Here is a 4,963-nt window from a genome sequence, read left to right as displayed (position 1 = left end):
ATCCCGAGGTGGAAGGAGAGACCGGATGGAGTGGCGGCGCGGTGATGGAATGGATGGGACATCTCCCTAGATTTTAGGGTTTGGTCTGGTTATATAGTAGGTAGGTGGGTTAGACTTAGGGGTATATCGGCCCTCCGATCGCAATCGAACGATCGCGAATAAAATAGCTAGGAAGTCCAAATAAGAAAATGGAGACGTTTTGTAGATGTTTGGGGATGATCCGGACACGACGGTGACGACTGCTCGGGTCGGGTCCGGGACAATTTTCGGACGCGCGCGCGAGGAGGGCCACGGGCTGACGTGAGAGGTTAGGTTGGACCTGGCGGTAGGTAGTGGGCTGTGCGGAAGTCCTCAGGCTGAGAGAAGAGAAGAGAGAGGCCCGGCGACTGTTTCCGGAGACCGAAAACGCCCGACGTTAGACCGGCTATAATGCCGCTATAGTTATCCGTTGGGGCATCAAACGATCTCCGAATGCGATGAAACTTGACAGGCGGTCTATCTACACTATAATAAGACCACACGTCAACTCTCATCCCATTCCGAGAACATTTTCCGGCCACTTATAAAATACTATTTCGGACATGCCGCGGGCGCGCGCAAGTGTGTCTGGGCTCAGAACGGGCAACGGAGAGAACGAGGAGGCCGGAACGGATGCAAGTTTTGAAAACATGATGATGCAATGCACATGATGACATGATAAGATGCAACACGCAAGCAAATGACAAGCCAACAACAGCAAATAAGCGGAGGACACCTGGCACATCGGTCTCGGGGCGTTACAAAGACCAAGACCAGTAGAACGGCAGGACGGAGGTCGCCGTGGAGCCCAAGACGGCGTCACCACCAGAGCCTTTGGCAGGCGAAGACTATTTTTGTCAGGATAACTTGTGCTAGTTGTCTCCCTTTGAATTTGACCGTTGTGGGATCCCTTCCCGCTCAATATTTGAGAAAAGGACCAGAGCCTCTATAAATAGGACTAGCCACCACCATAGCTGGGGATCCATCTGATCTTGGATGAGAGTCATTCCATCCTTAGCCTCACACCAGTTCACTAAGCACAAGAGCATCTCTTCTCAGGAGGATCTTCTTCCCTTGTAACCGTTCATCCTCAACCCAAGAGACAACCCACCACACACTACAAGAAATATGTCAACTTGCGACTATCACTATTGGTCACTGAAAGGTTATTGTTTTTCATTTGCGACCTTTTTGTGACTAAAAACAGAAGGTCAAAAGCTGGCGTTCGTAAACTAAAATTAACGACCTTCTTTGTGAGAAGGTCGTGGAATTCCACGACAAAAACAAAAGGTCGTTGATCCTATGACCTTCTATTTTGGTCGCTAGCTCTCTGCCCAGGCCACATCGGATCCGGCGTGGCAAGCTAACGTGGCAAAATTGCGACCAAATGAAAAGGTCGTTGACAAGAATCACCCATGCCAATTCGGCGTTTTACATGGGCCGAGCCCAACAATTCGGCCTATTTGTGTGTTTTCTCATATTAATTTTGGTCTGATAGATGGGCCAAGCCCAACATTTCAGCCTCGTTATGTTTGGTCCTCGGCCTTTTTATTTTCTTGGCCTTCACCTTTTCACAAATGATTTTTAAGCAATTTTGTTCATTTTCCCTGAATTGTTAGATTTGTGGCCTTTTTAGAGCCCAAATAGTATTTGTTTCATTTTTAATGTATCAACAATAAATGATCATCACCTCAAAAAAACAATAAATTATCAATATTTCTAGTATTTCAATCACACAAATTTTCACAAATGACGACCAAAATGAGTATATTATATATATTACAATCATGCCATAGTTTACATCATCCAGGAATTTAGAACACCCCTGAACAACCAGAAAGTGCTGCTATGAAGTTATGAACGAAAATTCGTTGGCATGGACGAGCTCGCGCGGTCATGGTATCGCGAGGCGTCCGTTTGTTTCGGGATATGAGATGTCGCGAGTATTCCAGGAGGTGGTTGTCAGCATATTTAATGCGTATACGAGACGGGAAGAGACGGCGTTTGGGACCGTGGCGACGGACGTCCAAGCTAGGTTCGGTAGGCCCACCACATCCTTTAACCCAGCCCATCGTCGGTGTTGTCCTCGTTCGATCCCCAATTTGCTCCAACAAACCCTAGCCGCACAGTGCATCGTTAATCGACCCCCAAATCGAACAAGACACCCAAGCTGGTAAGGATGGCAGATGCAGTTGCTGATCCGGTCGCCCTGCCAATCGCGCCTTGCCCGGATTGTGGCAGGAACGTCGTGCCCTATGTAGCTCGTCGCTGCCAGCACGACGTCGAGCGTTTCTACAAGTGCCGCAGTCACATCGTAAGTAGTACAGCTTTTTGGATGCTTTTCGTTGGTTTTTTCTTCCTGATTGGTTTTTTCTCTCCGCCGAGCAGGAGGACGCCCGCATCTGACCTGTCTGTCCCGGGAGTAAGCTCCGAACCCTCCTCCGTCCCTGGTGGCTAGAGGTAGGTGCTAATTTTTTAGGTCGGCGAAGGTTGGATTGCTCTACACTCAACAGACAGAATGGATCCATTCAGTTCAGTTTCCGAATGTGTTTTTTCCTAACTTCCTATGCTTATTGAGGGGATAATAACAGACCAAAAGTAATGTAAGTTGTAGTGGTCTATGCTTATTAGCAGGGATGGGATTTTGAAGGAAATTTGACTCCCCATCTTTGTCTTGGATGGCAATTGCAGTCGAGTAAAGGATGGGATTTTGCAGAGGAAATTCGACTCCCCATCTTTGTCTTGGATGGCAATTGCAGTCGAGTAGAACTTTCTCTGTCTTGTCTGAAACAAACAAACACACACCTCTCATCAGGGAAATAAACATATTAATTTAGGTGCAGGGCTCTGAGTGAAATCAGGTTTTATTAATTTAGGTGCGAAGAAGGCTCTGCAAGTTTGCATTCAGTAAATATGCTCTTTGAAATTTACACATATGGTGAATTATGTAAGAATAGGAAACCAAGTCTGCACTGGGTTTGGCAGCTTCTGGTGTTGGTCGACGCAATCAACAATGGACACTGCTGGAAGGAAACCAAGAACAGGAAGTTTGTCTATGCCTGCTCGGTATAACATCATCCGTTTCAGATGTCTTCTAGCTTGTAGTTTTCTTGTGGCTTCTGTGTGGTACAAAACTGAATTTTGGAAATCTACAGAATGAACAAGCTAAGGGCTGCAAATGTCCACAAGGCTTCAAGGGTGATGGCGTACACGGCTGCAAAGGTATCGCCCATACAAACATTGATCTGCAACCTTGTGGGCAATATTGTTCCCTGTTTGCATGTGCTTATGTACTCCGTCAGTACAAACATTGTTTCTTGGAGTATTTTTTTAGCATTATTTGTGTTTCATAATTGGTTCAAGACTGGTATTTGTGGATGGGGCAATGATAGAAATTCACCATATCTGTAAACTAGTACCGGCAAACCTGGAACAATGGCTGAAGTACTGAACTGTTTGAGCTTCTTAATCACTAAGATTTGTATTGTACTTGAACTCTAAAATTTGGTTTTGACTGAAGATGGTAAGATTTCGACTATGATAGTGACAAAATATCATGTTTATTCTTCAATCAAAATTCAGTTATCTGATAGTGACTTTGATACATTATGTTTGTTTCACTATTTATGCATCACCAATTTTCATGACAAGGATGATGACAGAGTAGATGATCATCAGGAAGAAAACTTGATATTTTCAGTATTGACACAATTCAGGCATGTTTGCATGCTTTCAGTACTGTCACAATTCACATGAACTGACATAATGTAAATTCACATGGCACTCTGAATGTAAATTCACATAGGCAGATTCATGGACCATTTAATCATTTCATCCCAAGTTCACTTAATAGTCTTTTTTTTTGCATGGAAGTTCACTCAATAATCTGAACTTTCAAGTTAACCAAGTGAGGATTTGACCCCATCTATCTTTTTGGTAAATTCACATGGAAGAGTAAGTCTTTTTGGTGCCATATTTGAACCTTTAGATGGAACAGCTGAAGCTCGAATTATTATTTTTATCAAAAGGGTTGTTCAAAACCGCAGTTATCTTGCAATTCGACTTTTTGTTACTCCCATAAAGCAAATGTGAAATACTGCAAGGGCCAAGGAAACCAGTGTCATTGTTGGGAATGATGTCAAGCTAGAGAGTGGTGTTTTTCCTCCACTTTCTCTAAGCTATCCTCGAATAAAAGTTTCCGAAAACTATATATTGATTATTTCCAGAAACTCTTCATTGATTGATTGTTTCCAAGAACTCCTCTTTCATTGTATCCAAAAACTATATTGATAGTTTCCAAAAACTCCTCATTGGTTGATTGTTATCCAGGAGTATCTACAAGAGGCAGGGCGAGGAAGGAGCAATGATTGGAGTCGTAGTAATAGGAGAGGCGACGGTGGGGAAGGATTGATTCCGCCACTCAGGTGGTGATTCCACCGGCGTTGCTACAAGCTCGTTCCATGGTGTGGCGATTCTGCCACTCAGGTGAGCGTCGGCTTCGGCGGGTGGGGCGCAGTTGCTGGTGGCGTAGATGGACGCCAAAATTGCGCTGGTGGGTGGCAGCGGCATCACGCAGCTGGGCGGCAGCTGCCCCCCGGTGATGTGCAGGCGACGAACGGAGGAAGAAGCAGACGGGGACCTATTTCAAACAGTTTTGGAAGTACGAGTGGTAAAGCAAAAAAAATTAGGCATCATTGTCGATCATGAGAGATGGGTGACAGTCAGGGTTTACGCTAAAGAAAGTTTTCAGTACGACACATCATTTTTTCACTTGCCTTGTTAGCACGTTTTGCGGATGCTTTCCGCCCATGAAGCTGAAACAGCCTTGTACAAACGGAACAGGTGCAAGCTGGACCACCCACCACCGTTAGCTTAGACGGCGTTGTCTGCGTATGCCACGTTTGTATTGGACGTATCAATCCTGTTTCTATACGGTCACATTTAA

General features: G+C 45.0%; 1 long non-coding RNA gene across 1 annotated transcript; it reads left to right on the top strand.

Moving 5' to 3' along the window:
- The first annotated feature begins 2,016 nt into the window (after nucleotides 1-2,016).
- LOC123102761 (uncharacterized) lies at nucleotides 2,017-4,963 on the top strand. The gene is made up of 4 exons (XR_006449288.1): nucleotides 2,017-2,332; nucleotides 2,407-3,084; nucleotides 3,174-3,240; nucleotides 4,348-4,963. It is a non-coding gene; the product is annotated as an uncharacterized lncRNA (long non-coding RNA).

The sequence above is a fragment of the Triticum aestivum genome, chromosome 5A (assembly GCF_018294505.1).
Source record: "Triticum aestivum cultivar Chinese Spring chromosome 5A, IWGSC CS RefSeq v2.1, whole genome shotgun sequence".
Classification (NCBI taxonomy): Eukaryota; Viridiplantae; Streptophyta; class Magnoliopsida; order Poales; family Poaceae; genus Triticum; species Triticum aestivum.
The sequence above is the reverse complement of the archived record's forward strand: the minus strand, read 5'-3'. Positions and strand labels throughout refer to the sequence as shown.